Below are 17,548 nucleotides of genomic sequence, written 5' to 3'. Positions count from 1 at the left end.
TCACCCAGCATGAACTGGTAACCTGCCAGTGCTGGTGGGTCAGATGCCATATCTCTGCTCTGTATGTAGCTCACTCTCACAGCCCAGCACGCTTGGAAAGATCAGAATACTGATCAATATGCCAGTTAGGAGGCTTGGCTTCATCTAATCAGTTTCAACTCCAATTATGTTGCCAAATTAAAAATGAATAATAATAATCATCCATGCAAAGAGAGCTTTCCCAGTGCAATCTATAGGGCCAGATTCTCAGCTAGTGTAAGTCACCCGAGCTGCATTGTATAATTGGTGAGCAGTCTAGCAAATCTTAGTATAATCCATGCCATTAAAGGTCACTTTGCACTGCCAGAACCATATCGAGGACCTTAGTGTAAATGAGAATCAGGCCCCTGATTTTTAGGGCTTTTTCTGGCAGTTCAGATGAAATTTAATTAAAGAAAACATCCCCACTGATAGATCGTCAGATTAGTGCCACCCACCTTTGCAAATGGCAGTTTTTCGGACACCCCACTGAGGTCTAGAATGGTACAAAGGGGAACTATTGCATATACCTGAATAAAAAGAACATTTACAAGTGGGGGAAAAGATCTTTTTTTTTAATAACACAGTTTCGCCAACGACAGATGGGGAAAATGATAAAGAAATGTCTAAATCTCACATCAATTAAAATTCATACTAATTAGATGTCGGTGAAGTTGTAGATTTAAATTAGAGCTGATTTAAAAAAACAGGAAAAATGATTCATGGACGTTTCTAAAGATTTTTTTTCATTGAAATTCTAATTTTTCATTGAAATTTGAAGAATTCTGAAAAGGCCCTTGAACAACAAGTGAGGAATATTTGCAAAAATGTCATCAACTCTTTTTCTTCCTCAAAATGCAAAATTTGCACCAGTAATTTGAAATTGGAAAGTTCTGGTCAATTCTACACCTGGTTGAAGAATTAGGGGAAAATGTACAAAAATTTCATTGAAAATTGTTTTCCTTCCCCTCCCCCTCGTCCAGATCCAGAACTTTTTGGTCATCATTTTGAACCTCAAAAGTTCTGGGCTGTACTATCGCTTGGTCGCAAAATAGGTGGGGAAAAAAAAAAAGAAACAGCAAGCCTTTTACTGATCTTCCCTCCCATTTATTTTTTAAATATCGAAACCTTGATTAAAATTTTCTTTGTGATTTGAAAAACTCCAACTTAACGGTTTACATTAGGGATTCAACTGCGGGAAGTCAGCACGGTATAAACTGGTGAGGGCATCGCCCTGTGATACTTTCTTCCAGTGCAAGCCATTCGAGCTGATTTCTACTGTCACAGTGGCTCAGGCAGTTAGATACATCACAGATGGAACAGAACATGCATCTTCATCCCCTCCTGACAATATTACCACCAATGTACTGTACTGACCCGACCCTAATATACTGTAATCGGCTCAGCTAAAGCTTTATACTATCCAGTGAGCAGAAACACACACGTTGTGGAAGGGAAATTAACGTTTCTCCTGCTTAACCTTTATGGATGACAACGTTGTCACTATAAGACTTTATCCGAGTCATAGTACAAACAGAGACTGATAAAACCCTGATCAGGTTTATGAATTAGCAGGACAAAAAAATACATTCTGTAAGGGACCAGATCCTTTGATCTGACTTCCCACTGCTGCCCGTGGGAGCTTTGCCACTGATTTCAGTGGTAGCAAGATATATGCCTAAGGGTTGAGCAGAGAGAGAGCTTATGTTCTTAGTGCATATTCGTGTAGGGTAAAATTCACCCCAGGCAGAGGCCCGTGTACCACTTAAGTCCTGTTTGGGGGGTTTCTAGTGATGTATAGACATGGGGCTGGCGTATCTGCATGGGTTGAATTCCAGCCATCCTGCCAAATCCCTGGTTGCATTGAAGTAAATGGTACAAAGCTCCCATTCACTTCAGTAGGCCGGGAGCCGTGTGATTACGCTAAGCAGTTATCTGACGGGGCCTTTGTCCCCTTTGGTTACTGCCTCTAGGGGTAGTGTGTGGAATTAGAAGATCTGTTCAAAGTCAGGAGATGGCATATTTCTCCACTGCGGGTCTCAGGTCACTCAAACTTACCCCTTTGCCACGTTGGTGTCACATAAGGCTTGGCACAGCTGCAAGGCATCACCATGGTTCACAGCTGTGTTTAAATGGCAGCCGCTGGACATTCCAATCAGAAATGCCAAGCTGACTCCCCTCTCCCCCAATAATCTACTTCTTTAATTTCCCATCCCATACATCTCTGATCTTTTTTATGTTGCCCCTTGATCTCCAGCAGGCAGGAGCACATTTTTCACTCTTAACCCCCCCCACCCCAAGCCTCCCTCCCCAAAATAAAGTAAACCAAAGGGCAACATCCTCGCTGGTGTATGTTGACATGTAAATGCCAGATTGACACCAGCTGAGGAATGGGCAACGTGCATGGTCATCCAAGGTACAGGGAGCATGGGAGACTGGGGGGTGAGTGGCGACAGAGGGGGTTCATTCGTCATTTCCAGCAGGCATTCTTCTCCCTGTGAATATTGGTTTAGTTTACACATGTGTGCTGTACCTCCGGTTCATTGCCCAACTAGCAAACGCTGGTGAGGCTGTGGACGGGCAGGTTCCTCTCTCATCATTAGGTAAGATCTTCAAATGCTTTGTTCTCCATTCTGGGTACCCCACTCCTGTCTCCTTCCCCACCACTGTCCCGGTGTCAGTGAATTGAAATGAGAAGGGAAGCCAGTGCAGTTAGCTCAGGAATCTTGTCCCGAAGGGCTTTTGGGAACTCCCGCAGATAACAGCTGACAAACCTTGAGTCCCTCCTTTCGCCTGCATTTGCGAATGGATGAGCATTAATATCAGGGCTCAGTTTATTTCCTTACCTGATCTCCCATCCTGCCTTTTATGTTTATCCTCCGCTTGGGATCATGGTCCCCCACCAAACCTGCAAGGGCATCTCAGTTCTGCAGTGGTGTTTACACAGCTTGGTGCATGGGAGCTTTCTTTTCACTGGGTTAATTACCCATGCCAGAGGAGTTCTGCTACCATTCGTCGCTGCTCCTTGAGGTAGTTGAGAAAGCGAATTCTCTTTCAGCATCTACAAGCTCAGTGGCTTTGAGATCCACCAAACAGGCCCAGAAATACTTCACAGTGGAGGAGGAAAAAGTCATGGTAGGACTTGCAGGTGTAGTCGGCTTCTTGTAGCCCATCATTTATTCCAGAAGTTTCTAGACTTTTAGAATACTTCCAACTCAGCGCGAGATGGAAGATCAAGAAGCAGAGACCTGTTGAGATTACAGCAGCTAAAGAATGAGAATAATAAAGCCCTAAAATGCGAGATGGTTTCAAAACAGGACATTTTTGTTTGTTTTTCAACATTTTCCACAACATTATGGAACTTTTTCATCTTTTTTTTTGGTTGATCCATTTTTGAAAATTCTCAATTAGAAAAATGGACATTTTCAGTTTTAAAATGAAAGTTTTTGGTTTAGGAAATTTTCAGTTTTGGAAAAACCCTTCCACGCAACTACGCTGGCCGACCAAAATTAGCAATAAGGGGAGAGGGGGAAAAAGCCCTCCAAAACCCAAAAATGAACAGTTACATGAAAATGCAATGCAATAAACGCAGGTTTTCTTCGGGGGAAAAAAAGGGAAAATGTAAACAAAATCTAATTTTGAGAGGTGAAATTTTTCTTTCCTTTATTTAAAAAAAAGGCCATTTTTTTTGTTGAATTAGTTTTTCATTAATTTTTGGGGGTTTTTTTGGCCTAGTTCTCCCAGATCTAAAGCCTCTCTAAATGTATCTGTGCCATTAAAACTCAGCTCTCCTTGGCAGATTTCAGTTTATTCCCTGAGTGGTCATGAGCTCTCATCGCAAAAGCCACTATTGCCCTGGTGCAAATTAGACCCCTTTGCTTGCAGCCTCAGTAGAAAGGCCATGGATTGAACGTGCACAGAGACTGACCTCCCCTCGGGGAGTCATTCCAGAGCAATGAATAGCAGTAGCTATGCTGCTGACTGCATGGTTCTATGGCTCAAGGAAGGACTTCATTGTCCAGGCCCATCAGCCTTTCTCTACTGGCGCTGCTTGTCCTATTTAATCAGATGCTAACTTAGCGCTTTGTTTGGCAATTCAGATGAATTCGCTAGCAGGTTCTTGCATAGATAACTTCTACCATGACTTTTTTCCCTTAAATGAAATTCCTCTGTGTGCAAAGGCCCAATCAAGGCCAGAGGAGCATTAGACCCAATCCATAGGGCTTAAATAGGAATTAAGTGGCGTACACATTTCATGTCGGACCCTCTGCTTATGGATGAGTTTCATCCTGGGGGCTAGATCTCTAGCAGGTGTAAATCAGTGTGTTTCCATTGATCTACACTGAGGATCTGGCCCTTGGTGAATTCTGGGACTATTGCTGCCTTGCAAAATTATCGTGAAAATGGAGCAGCTTGGGAGCAAAATCCTACTCGCCATAATGATGGGCAAATCAACAAATTATTCTGTCTGCTTGTCAAAGAGACCTCGAAAGTTGAGCAATTTGCAACTTTGACAACACTTTATTTGAGAAAAAGTTTTGATTATTATTATTTTTTTGTTTTGTTAAAAAAGTTTCCACATGTCAACAGATTTTTTTTCCCCACAATAAAAATGTTGACTACTTTCCCTATGGGCTCGCAATCCAGAGTGGAATTTTGCAAGGCTACGGGGGGCTGTGTTGCAAACTGGGCAGTATGTGGGAGGTCTCTGTGGCAGGTTTTGTGTTGCCTCCATATGTCAATCTAAGCTGAAGTCCCCAATCTGAAATTTAGCTGACCATAAAAATCAGACCACGCCCACCTTATTACATTAGCGATGTATGGGTACCATCCATCCATCCGAAGGTTTTGCATGGCCTTGCTTTGAAATTAAGCAGACTACAAAGCATTTCTCATCAATTTTATTTTTCCGTCACTATCCTGCAAATAAACACTTTCTCTCCTGTCGGGAGACTTATGGTGGAATGTCATTTGCAGCTCTCAGTGCATTCTGTAGTCAAGAGGATCCGAAATGGTTAACCCCATTGACAGGTATAAAAGACCATCTGGTACTCAGCCATCTGACCTGCTTGAACATCAATGTAGAACAAACCTGAGGAAAAACCTTTTTGCTCGTTAACTTCATACTCTAACTCCCAACTTGGCATGTCTACCTTGGAGCTGAGAGCTTGGAAAATAAAAATGCAACCTGGATGCATATATATATTTTGAGAGCGAGAGAGAGATGGAGACAGACCACCAATTGACTGGCTAAATCAGTTACAAAATGGCATTAAACTGTGGCACCAAGCAGCTAATATTTCAAATAAATAAAAAGCCGAGGTTCAAAGGTGATCTTCAGAAATCTGGTGGTGGGACTCTAAAACGTGCATTGGCTCAACCCGTTTGGAAATACGGCTTGTGGGAAAGTTGGGACTGCACCGTGGGAATTGACGGAGGGGGGTGTGGGGTTTGACAACCGCATTAGCGTCACCGTTTGGGTGAAATGATTTTTGGGTTTTTTTTGTCTGGGTTATTCTCTATTTCCCCACAGACTGTAGAATCCAGTAAACGCCTCTTGATTTTCAAAAGACAACCAGAAGAATGACAATCTAAGAAATCAACACCCTCCTTTGTGCTTCTATAAATATGTTTCTGATCTTTTAATTTTATTTCTCGTGCTCCACTGTACTGTTGACAGTTACATTGTGTATAATTTGTTTTTTAATTTGGAATTTTGCATTGTATAGGGTTTAGTTTTAAAAAATATATATATATATTTTCCATTTTTTAAAAAGGGGTGTTGCAAAAAAAATTGCACGATTTAAATGACAAACAGTTCAAATGCTGCAGTTTTTAGAGATATGGAAGCAAATGGAGCTTATTTATTCTCAAAAGCTATAAAAGGTGTAAAATGCATGAAGAAAAAAAACATTTACAAAAAACAAAAACAAACAAAAAAAGACAAAAAAAGTGTAACCTGAACAAAGTGTAGCGTTAAAAAAAAAAATTTAAATGATGACAACAATGAAAAACAGCTAATATATTGTGTTTGGCTAGTTTGCTTTTGTTTTTAATTGTTCCTTTTTTTTTTTTTTGAGAATGAAATACAATTGTGTATATTTTCATATAAGAAGTATGCACTGATATGTTTCAAAAAATGATATATTACTTTCTAAAGATGTGGTTATTTACCAAAGTCTGTTTCTGATCTTTTCCTTCTTGAAACCTATGTGGATCCTTCAACATTCATACTCTGGGGTTAAATACAAGGGACCTATTTGAAGTTACACTAAGATCTCTTTACATTGCTGTGGAAGAGCTACAGTGGCATGATCTTAAAGCTGCTTTATGCGGCCAGAGCAACCTAAAGAGTCCTTTGTGTAACAGGTCTACTTCTCAAGCAACTCAGATGTGGGGTTTGCTTTGATGTGTGGTACCTTCCCCACCAACACCAAAAATGTGGGGCATAGCCTAGGTTATGAACAGATTTTAACCATAGGTTAAATGCTCCATCAAAGACTGTTTTAACCCATCAGGAGAACAAAATTGTCCTTCAAGGATGGGGCGTGAGACAAATCAAGACGTGCACTGAGGATTTCCTGGGTAAATTAAGAATCAAACACAACGCTAGGCTCCTGTTCAAAGTCATATTTTGTCGAGTAGATTCCAGTGAATGAAATTGGATCAGGAGTTTCTTCCGTATACATCAGAGATGGTGCTCCTGGGAGTTGTAACATTTTGGTGCCATGGTTGCTGTTCATTTCAACCCCTGAGTGTGCTTATGTTTGGCCATGACAGAGACCATATGACTGCGTTGGGCCAGATTGTGGTCATGTATATGGGTTTTGGAGCCCTAAGGCTTATGGAAATTTTAGGCCACTTCAAAAATAATAATATATTTCCTGTCATCCCTTAAGGAAAGGGGTTAGGTTTGATTCACCTCTTTCTGAATAAGGAACTGGGGTGCGGGGCAGGGGCAGCAAAATTTCAGAGATCGGTGTATTTTCAAAATTTGGGTTTGCAGCAAAATATTGTCAAAGGTGCAATCAGGCTATGGGACATGGCATCTCCTGCATTAGAAGGGCAGAGAGAAGATCTCTTTAAAGCTGGAGCAGAGTGCAGACTAGAGATTGGAGATACATTTTACAGAGCCTGATTCCCCAACAGAGTAAAGGGATCTCAAAGTCGGAGTCAGTTACAGTTGCACCTACGTTAGGGCCCCTTTATGCTGCCAGAGTGGTGTAAAGGGGCCTGGGTGAAGGAGAATGCAAGCTTGGAAGCAAATGGACAGCCAAACTCCTAACAGAGTTATCCAGTGGCAATCAGGTACCATTGCATATGGGAAGGGGTATAAATTGGATTGAATGAAGTACTGAATGGGGATAAGCCGACAGGAAAATTCTGGACCCTACCACCCCTTCACTTTCGGGGGTCGGCTCTGAATGCAAATTTCATATTTGGGTCCTATCTCTATAGTGGGTGAAAGCCAAACACAAGGGGCCCGCTTCTCCTGTAATCACTGGCACCGCTGCGAAGTGAGTGTAAAACACTGCCGTTTCATCTGGTAGAGTGTCGCACTCCTATTGCACTGACGTCAATGAGCGAACAAGGGGCCGGGCAGCTGCGAATTAGGGAGATCAAAATCCAGAGCATTGATGCAGTCTGAGCCCACCTCTGGACTTAGGCAGCGAAGCACATGGGGCCAAATCCTCTGCTGGTGTAAATTGGAGCCAGTGGAGCCATGCTGAGGTTCCCAGCATTGGGGCATCATTTTGGGGCATCATTTTGGAATCCCTGTCCTGGGGAGATGGCTGTGCTGAGTTCTCTCCAAACTCGACACTGCTACGACCACTCGTTCCTTCAAGCTTAGCCCAAATTTCCTCCATAGTACATATTTTATCAGCAACAAATCATACGGTTTTCTGAAATTTTGCACACCAAGGGTCTTATGCTAATCCCCCACCCCACCCTCAGTTATACAACCATAAAGCAATATTACTACCCAGAAGCTCACGTGGGGATATAATTGAGGGCAGAATTTGGTGTAAACAGAGCCGGTTGAAAAAAACAACCCAAGAGCAACTGTGTTGGGCAGCAGGAAGCAAAGAAAATTGTCTAACTTCCACACTGCTGAAAAATCTCATCCATCTGAATAAACACATTGATTTTTTTTTTATTTTAAAAAAGGTCTTTTTTGGGGCCAGCAAATTCCATTGAAATTTTGAAAAATAAACATTGACTGGCTTAAAAAACCCCACCCTCACAAATTTCACAATTTGAAACGTTTTGATCAGCTCTAGGATAAACATTGGAAAACTTTTAATAACCACGTGGACGGGTAATCTAGAGAGAAATATTTATTTCTTTTAGTGGCTCTCTTAAGAGATATTGCAGGAAAAGAATATATATATATATATATATAAATATATATGGCTACATGGGAGTTCTTAAACTCCCTTTTTTTTTTTTTTTGGTAAATGCCAATTCCCTACATTGCTTAACTATCCCTAATAGCGACAAGGTTTCTAGCGAACGTTTACATGGTTTTGTAACCTGATGGAGTCAAAGAATTGTTTTCAGTTTGCTAAAAGGTTTCAGGTGTGCTTCTTCCCATGCCTGTTGTTCCATGCCATTGCCCATTTCATCATGATGTCGTCCTCTCTTCCCAGTTCATTCCCCCAAACATTGGGTAGGATTTTGAGAGATCCCATCCATTGAAAGCATCCGAAATATATTCTCTGCTGGCCAACAATTCTGTTTGCCCAATACAATCATGAGAGGGCAAGAGGCAATGGAGGGAGCTGCCCGATTCCTCCCTGGTCTGTCCGGTTGTCTGTCTTTGCTCCCCATTTGGGTTGGTGCACGACCGTGCAGCCGCATGGCTTGGTGGCAGTGGGGGTGAGGAGAGGCTGACAGAGGGATAGCGGAAAGCCAGATCCTACGCTGGTCAGAACAGGGCTGTGGGAGCTGGGTGTGCCTGGCACTTGAGTGGTGGCCTGGTGGCTGCCTCCCACCCTACACCGAGGGCTGCCTTGGATGTGGAGGGGGAACGGCTCACTGGCAAGATGGCTACCCTGCACTCGAGTTTAGGTTCCCCAGTCGGGTTTAAGGAGGCCTCAGGCCTCACAGGCATAAACTTAAATACTCTACCCCACCCCCACCCCGGTCTCCTCTATACAAGGCTGATGCAAGATGAGCCAGTGAGCAACCTAGGACCTTTAGCACCCAAAACCTAGGCCTCTTTCACTTGAGCAAAAGGAGTATCTCCCTTAGCTGGTAGCAGTAGCAAGCTCTTATCCTCTGCACGGACCAGTCACTAGAGGGGGACATGGCAGCCTCATCCCGTGTGTTGCAGAAGCTTTGCTGAAAAGGTCAAAGGCCCCGTTTGTGGGGGGAGAGGGTGTAGATCAGCGCTCGCTGTGACAGGGCCGCTGGTCTCCAACCTGTGCCTGCTAGAACACGTGATAGTGGGACCCAGCGTGGGGGGAAGCTAAGGCTGAATGGGAGTTCCCCTTTGTAGATGGCAGGAGAGTAAATCCACAGGGCTTACTCCCATGAGGAAAGCGAGCCGGGTTTGGAGCAGAGCCATTCAGAGGTTGTTGAGTTGCGGGGAGGGCTCATCTCTACTGTTATAAAAGGCCAGACTCTAAGTCCAAACTGAAGCTTCGAATCAAGATGGGAATCAGGTTGGGGAATGCCCCCCTGCAGCCGTAATAAGATCCTGACTAGCTGTGCGAGGAAAGAGAGAAGAGTGCTGGATCCTACATTCCCCCCTCACCCCAAAGCTGCCCCTGGGGGGCATTGGGAAAGCAGGATGAGGTCAGATCTGGCCAGCTTGCCTTGGTAAGTGGGAGCTGGGCAAGGAACAACCTGTCCTGGCACCGCAGATATCCAAGAGCCTAGAAAATAACATTTCCCTCCTCTCTCTTACATCTTAGCATAAGCCACATCCTCAGCTGGTGTAAATCAGTGGCATTTCATTGATGAAGCCAATTTACATGGGTTGAGAGCGAGGTCCTACATTTTCTTCCTTTCTCACCTGTTTCCATCCTCCCCCCCACAACTTCGCTCTCCCTCCTTCCCTCTGTTAAAAAACCACTCCACCCCATTAATTGAGTGTTACGTTCTCACTACCTCCGTCATCCCTCCTTCCGTCTGAAAACCAGAAGCCATGAACAGTTTGTAGAAGAGGTCCTTTCCTCTGGCTTTCCTTTCTTCTGGAGCTCCAGTCTCCCGGTCTTTCTTCCCTTCTCTCTGATCTTTAACTTGTAGTATTTTACCTGGCTACTGTAATTGTAAATAGCAAGTTTCAATATGTTAGCAATGGTAACAGTACAGGAAACTGTTTTTTTTTTGTTGTATTGATATGAAATGAGATTATATTTTTGTCAGAGTATATTGTAATAATACTGACTTTGAACATGGCCGCAACTGTACAGCTTATTCTTGTTTTACCCTCTCTTGACCTGTCCTTCTTCCTTTCCTTTGTCCACAGACCTGCTCCCCCTTCCCCTCCCCTCCCTGATTTGTTCTATATCGCAGAATTTAAACCCATCCAGGCGACGTGCCAGGGTGGATAGAGGGCCAGGAGTTGGTGATGGCTTGAGCAAAGAGAAAGCTTGTAACAGAGCCCAGAATGATCCTTTGTAGAGAAGTTCTGAAAGTCCAAGGGACCGATTCTCCCTCTCCTTTGCATGTTACACCAGTGCAAAGTCAGGGTGTAAAGCACTAGCTTTGCATGGGTGTCAGTGACTAGGCCAGTTGTGTGTTACAGCTCTCCGGGCTGGGTTGTCTGAGGAATGAACCTGAGACCTTGGATCTGAAAGCAGGAGTGTCTTACTCCTGTTTGAGCTAGCCTGTGTGCAGTAAAACTCATAAACTGCTCTAGCTGCTAGCCGCGACAGGGGATAGCATCATGCTGGGTCAGCACAGGTTAAAGGCAGCGAGGAATCAGGACTGTATTTCCCAGTGGATTTAGCAGGTAGCAACTAAGTCCTCAGATGGAGTAAATGTATTCCGAATTCTGTTGAAGACAACAGGGCTATGCTGATTTATGCCAGTTGAGCATCTGGCCCGCTACTTGAGTCTGTGGTTTCTGATGTGGTTGTCCCCCTGCTAGAATGAAAACGGAAATGGATTTAAGGCCAGATTGGTGGCATTCCAGTCCAGGTGTCCCCCTTGCTTAGTTTCATTGTGGCGTTCTGTTCTCTGCTCGTGGTGACTGGGCCACACAGAGGCGACTGGCCCTGCCACCACCTTGGCTAAGGGGGTCTTTTAGCTCAAGCAGTAGAGGCTCCTGCCTTTGAAGCCGGAGGTGCCAGGTTTGATCCCCACTGCCAGCAATGAACTGCTAGGAAGCAGTATTGGCAAAGGGAGTAATGATCATGCCCCAGACAGAACACGGTTGGTTGTCTTGGGTGAATTTCCCCTCCTGTTCAGAGACGCCAGCATGGACCACTGGAATCCCGTTTAAGCCTTCAAAATCGGTCGGAAGTGATGTACACGCCTTGCGCTGGCCCATCTGCGAGTGGGTGAATTGCACCCCCTCCTCTGTATTCCCCATAAGAGACAGAGAAGTCCTCACATTGCGGCAGAAACAGGAGTACTCAGACCTCATTACCTCAAGTCCGGTGTGGATCAGAACTTTCCCGAAGTACTAGGGGGGGTCCCTGTCTGTTAAATAAACCTCGCTTTGCTAGCGGAAAGGAAATTGTGTGTGACTGTCCCGGGGAAAGACAATCTTCCCTGCAAATCTGGGCCGGTTCTTCTGTATCCCCTCTACATGTTATAGGAACTAGGCCAGATTCCCAGAAATCAGTATGGCTCCATTGGAGTCAATGGGCCAGATCTTCAGCTGCTGTAACTCAGGATAGCTTCTGTGAAGTCAACAGAGCTACGCTGATTTACACTAGCTGTCCCACTGGGTCTCATTTACCCTGAGGCCCCTTTACGCCTTTCTGGCCGGGTAAAAGTGCGTCAGTGTACATGAGAATTGAGCAGACTTGTATTTATTGTCCCATTCGAGTATTTCTGTCCAATCCTTTCATTTCACTCTCTCCAGCAGAGAAAATGAATCTGAGAACAAGCCCAAAACAAGTGGGATCAAAGGTAGGGAAAGTGATCTGCCAACCCCTTGTCTACAGGCCTCGTTCTCATTTACACTAACACCTGCTCTACCCACAGATTTTGTCCCAGTATATTAGTTAGGCGGGATGATTAGTTTACCGATATCGTTATTCCAGTGTAACCCCTAGTGTGTATGCAGTTAAACCGGTATAAAGGTGCCTTGTACTGGGTCATGTATTCCCCTTCCCATATGGGAATAGCTGTACCAATATAAACCCCTTAATGCCAGTATACTTGCATCCACACTTGGGGGGGATTTCTCTGTCTAACTATATTGGTATAAAGTGGAACAACTTTTGTGTGCCTTAAACCTCTTTCACACAACTGTGCCAGCAGAAAGGAGGTCGTAGTGTATAAATTTGTGCCCACTTTATGGTCCCTTTACCCAGCCAGAATTATGTAAAATTGTAAATGAGAATCTAGGAAGGAGAAACCAGAAAGCACACTTCTGGCCACGCTTGGGGCAGTTGCTCTTTGTGTCAGCTCAGCCCAGGACCTCTTCCCCCCATAGCCACCTGTTTCAGAATAGCTACTGGCATGATGCTAAAAACTCTCAGGATTGTGGCCGCGCTGTGCTTGACCACGGCACACTTATCTCAGATCTCTTATGGGTGATGTTAACATCAGGTCCTCTTTCCCTCCTGCTCCCCACCCTCCTCCTCGCTCCCTGTAAGTCAGATAGATCGGGATAGATGTAGTGTTCTCTGGGCTATGTGCAAAAACCTTTGTAAAATAGAATAAACCCTTTAAATTATCCACTAAAGAAACAAAACAAAACCCCAACATATATATAGTGTGGTTAGTCGAATTGCCTACACAGTTCAGCCCTCCTATATTGTCACAGGCAGCTTTCATTTCCCGCCCGTGATGGTGCAAACGTACAGTAAATTGTGCACTTCCCTTTATTAGGTTTATTTATTGTTTAGAAAGGCAATTTTAAAAAGCTATACTCTGTATCTAAAAGTATACATATATATATATATATATATATATATATATATATTTTAACCTCTTCTTTCCCATGCCCCAGACCCTCCCCTTTTTTGTGTGTGAATTAAGGGATTCTGTTCTCTTGGGTGGCAGCAGATCAGTTTAAAACAAACAAAAAAATCCATGATCTTCGTGTAGGAGAGATATGTGGGGAAGGGTAATTTTTCTGGGGTGTTGCCCCTCTGTGATACATCTGGATCATTGGGAGTCCATCGATCCACTGAAAGCAAGAAAGCAGTAGAGAGGTGGATACATGCTAGTAGCTTGTAAATTTCCATCCAGGATCTTTGGTTAGGTCCATCTTTCTCTAGGCATTTGCATCCCTGGGGTCTGGCCTTCTATATTAATCTCCCAACCCCTGGGAGTTCTTTCTTGGTACATCCTTGCTTTCTTAGTCCCAGTCCTGTCCCTTCCCACCCCACCCCCAGCCCCCACCCCTTTGACAATCAGTGGCTCCTTCCCAGGGACAGCAGCACGTCGGTGAGATGTCCGTTTTGGTTTTTCAATATTCCTTTCTTTGTGCTGTATGGTGATGCGTTATTGTATATTACACGATAAGAAAAAGAGGTACAAAAAAAATGACCATGAAAAATTCTGATGAGTTTTGTTTGGAAACTCTTTCACTATATTTGTTGTAAAGAGGTTTACTATTAAAAAGAAAAAAAAATACACGTTTCTGATAACTTTCCTCGCCTCTGGTTATTCCCCCCCCCTTCTTTCTGAGCGTGACTGTGTGAATGCTAGAGCTTGCCGGGGCGGGGATGGGGGGAGAGTTTTCTCATTTGGAAATTCGAAATTCACTGGGAGGAGGGAGGGGAGCATTTCAGTGACATGTTTGCCAATTTTTTACCTTTTTTCTGGTCAGCTATAGAGCAGATCACTTTTTTTCCCCTTAAATCTTGATGGAATTTCAAAGTTGGGGAAAAAAACCCACAAAATCTGAGGGGGAAAATAATCAAATTGTGGGGTGTAATTTTCTTCCTCTTTTCAACCAGCTTCACCATGGGATCTCCATCTTCTAGCTCAGTAAAACAGCTGGAAGGGAAGGATGGTCCATACCTCAAACGTATTTAGGATCTGGGCTTTTTAATCGTCCGTTCCCCATCTCTAAATTGGGGATACCAGCACTCACAGTTGTGTTCTGAGGATAAGTGCATTAAAGGTGGTGAAGTGCTTAGCTACTGCAGTAACAGGCCATATAAGGCCCTGGCATATGTAGTGGGTGGTAATCCAGGACACATGGACGAATTGGTCCCTCTTGACATCAGTGGGTTTTGGATCAGATTCTAGAGTGATTGGAAAGGGGGAGGGGTTTTCTTTGTTTGTTTGTTTTGTTTTTAATTTTGCAATAAATTCTAAAGATTTTTTTGGTCGTGTGGTTTTTGAAAGGGGATGCATTTTTGTGTTTTAAAAGAATTTTTACACAGAATTATTTTTATTTTTCATTATTGAATACTGGAAATGCAACTTTTCGATTTCAGAATTGGAAAATGTTCACATTTTGGGGGGACAGATCCCAATCTGCAACTAAGCTAAGTTCTTAGCATTGGTGATACCGCCATAAAAGGGGAAATGAAAACCATCAATGCAACCAACCAATCAACAAAACACAAGGCCTGATTCTCATTTATGTAAAGGCTCTTTTCACGCACTGTAGCAGTACAAAAAGGGGTCTTAAAGTGAGTGTAATTTACACTCACTGATGGTTCCTTTATACGGCCACAGCAGTGTAAAGGCACCTCTATGTACATGAGAATCACGCCCAGAAACCAAAAAACAGACACCATTTTGCATTAGAAGTTTCTGTTGAAAAGTTTTGGAAACTTAGTATTTAAAAAAAAACATTTTAAAGTTTTTTGATGATGAACTAATTGGTTCCAAAGGACACTGATGAGCTTTGTTCAGCACCTTGCAGGATTGGGCCTTTGACTGGCTCTCACCCTATCTGAGAAGGTGGCTGCATTCTGCACTAGCTTCTGGGTGTTCGTGAAGGGGTCGGTTGTTCTCGCACCAGCCCGCCCACACCCCCTCTGCTCGGGGTTCATGCCCCAGAGTGCACTGCCAGAAATAACTGGGAGCTGCATTCTGCTGAGGGCCATTTATCTGTTTGCATTGGTCAAATGGACCTCTGGTTGCATTTAAATACTCGAGAAACAAACTGCCTAATTGGGCAGAGCAGTTGTACAGGTGTACGTCTGTACAACTCGCTTCTAGAAGGGTGACATTGGGGGGAGCATGCTGGATCATGTGCCCCCCCCCAATTTGCTGCCTGGCTTGTACTGAGCATGCTGACATGGACTGAGCATGCTCAGTAACATCTGCTGAAGCTGTCTGCCCTCAATTTGCGCCCCCCCCCCCCCCACTATCACTAGGCACGGGTCATTTCTGTCTAGTGGCTGGGCCGAGCAATTGTACAGGTGTGTGGGTGCGTGTATGAACACCTCATCCTCCAGTGGCTGGGCCGAGCAATTGTACAGGAGCGTGCGTATGTGTGTTTGCATGTGCATTTACCCCCCTCCCCCAGTGGCTGGTGCACAGAAAAGCAATGAAAGACCTATCACGGGTGAGTACCGAGGGTGATTCTCCTCTAATTCATGCAGCAGAAGAATTGCCACAGCCAAAGATATCGAGGTTCTCACCCCACAGCTGAGCGGGGTGGTTGCACATCTCTGCAGCACGGAGTTTTGTCCTGCAGGGGCAGGTTCCCGCTGATAGACCAAATGCACTACCTGTCGCGCTTTACAAAAGCAGTCAGTAGCGTCATCCTCATTTTACAGACAGGGAAGTGACTTAAACGCAAGATCACCCGGCAGCAGAACCAGGCGGAGAATTCAGGTCTCTGAGTCCCAGCCCCACGCTCGATCCTCCAGGCCACCCACTTGCCTCCTTAGCAAGCCTCTCTGATGCAGGGGCATGGGCATCATCTCTCTGTGAAGCCAGGAGCCAAACGACAAAGCATTAACGCAACGCACAAACGGTCCATCCTGTTTTGTTCCATGCCTGGTGCTGCTTCCCACACGGAAGCTGTACAGGCCTAGGGATGGTCGACATTTTTCCATCTGAACTGTTTTTGGATGGAAAATTGGGGTTTCAGATAAGTTAAAATTTTTTGCAAAAAGTGTCTGTTTTCTGTGGAAAAATCTTGATTCTTTCAGGTCCAAAAAAGGTCCCCAAACCTTTTCCATTTTCAGCCAAAAACTGAAAAATTTCAGCTGAAAAACACAATATTTCGATTCTGAAATGCCACCATGCTGCCTCATCAGAGTGGTAGTTTTTTTGGGGGGGTGGGTGGGAGGGGTTCATGCCTCCATTCTCCTCTCTCCTGGAGCTGGGTGAATACCAGAAAAATTGGCGAAAAGATTGTGTCACGTTCAGCAAATCTTTCATTTGACCCAGTAGAGATCTGAGCTGTTTGGTTCAGGATTCACATGGGTCCTGGATGGTTGGAGGTGTCTATTTATACCACCACACTCTGTGCTAGTCCTCTTTCTTTCTTTCTTTCTTTCTTTCTTTCTTTCTTTCTTTCTTTCTTTCTTTCTTTCTAAAACAGAGAATTTCTTTTTCCTGGCTGCTCTTGGTTGCACTAAATTCACTTTCTGTAAAAGCAAAACAAAACAAACAAAAAAAACCAAACCAGACCCCAAAACTTCACTGATCTTGTAGCAACAGCTAGTTTGAGTCATGCACCTCCACGGACAACAACTTGGAGTAATTCTTCCTTTCAGCCACAAGGTGGCACCAGGTAGCGACACAATGGGGGAAAGCTAAACAGAACCCCACAAGTGCTGGAAGGTCTGTAGCTGAGGCAGCAGACTGGGAGGCAGGACACTGGGTCCAGTTCCCAGCTCTGTCAGCAGACTCCCTGCGTGACCTTGGGCAAGTCACTTAAGCTAACATTTTCCAAGGTGCCTCCGGGATTTAAGAGCTTAAATTCCATTAACTTTCAATGAAACGCAGGCACTTTTGAAGAGTGAACTCTCTGTGGGCCTCAGTTCCCCCGTTGTAAAATGGGAAGAATAATCCTTCCTTGGCCTGTCTTTTCTATTTAGACTATAAATTCTCTGGGGCAGGCACTGCCTCTTGCTAAGTGAATGTACAGCGCCTTGCACAGCAGGCCTATGATCACTAGGTGTGATTGTAATAGAAATATTTACACCACCAAAGAGGATTACGCTGAGACCTGCATCCTGTGTATGACGCTTTGACTGCCACGATCCCGCATCTGTAACGTTCTGTCCTCCCGTCTGTCGAGCAGCAGAGCATCCCGACAGCCATCCCTTTCTCCAGCGAACGTGCCCGGTGATGCTTCTTTAACTGGTTGGTAACTTTGGGTAGGACTTTGCTGCTGAGTTAGCTTGAGCTGTAGGAAGCTGAACTGCTCTAGGACGTCTTTCCCAGTGAATTGTAGGGGAACTTTTCTGTCCTTTCTGGG

This window comes from Natator depressus, chromosome 24 (genome assembly GCF_965152275.1).
Source record: "Natator depressus isolate rNatDep1 chromosome 24, rNatDep2.hap1, whole genome shotgun sequence".
Classification (NCBI taxonomy): Eukaryota; Metazoa; Chordata; order Testudines; family Cheloniidae; genus Natator; species Natator depressus.
The sequence above is the reverse complement of the archived record's forward strand: the minus strand, read 5'-3'. Positions refer to the sequence as shown.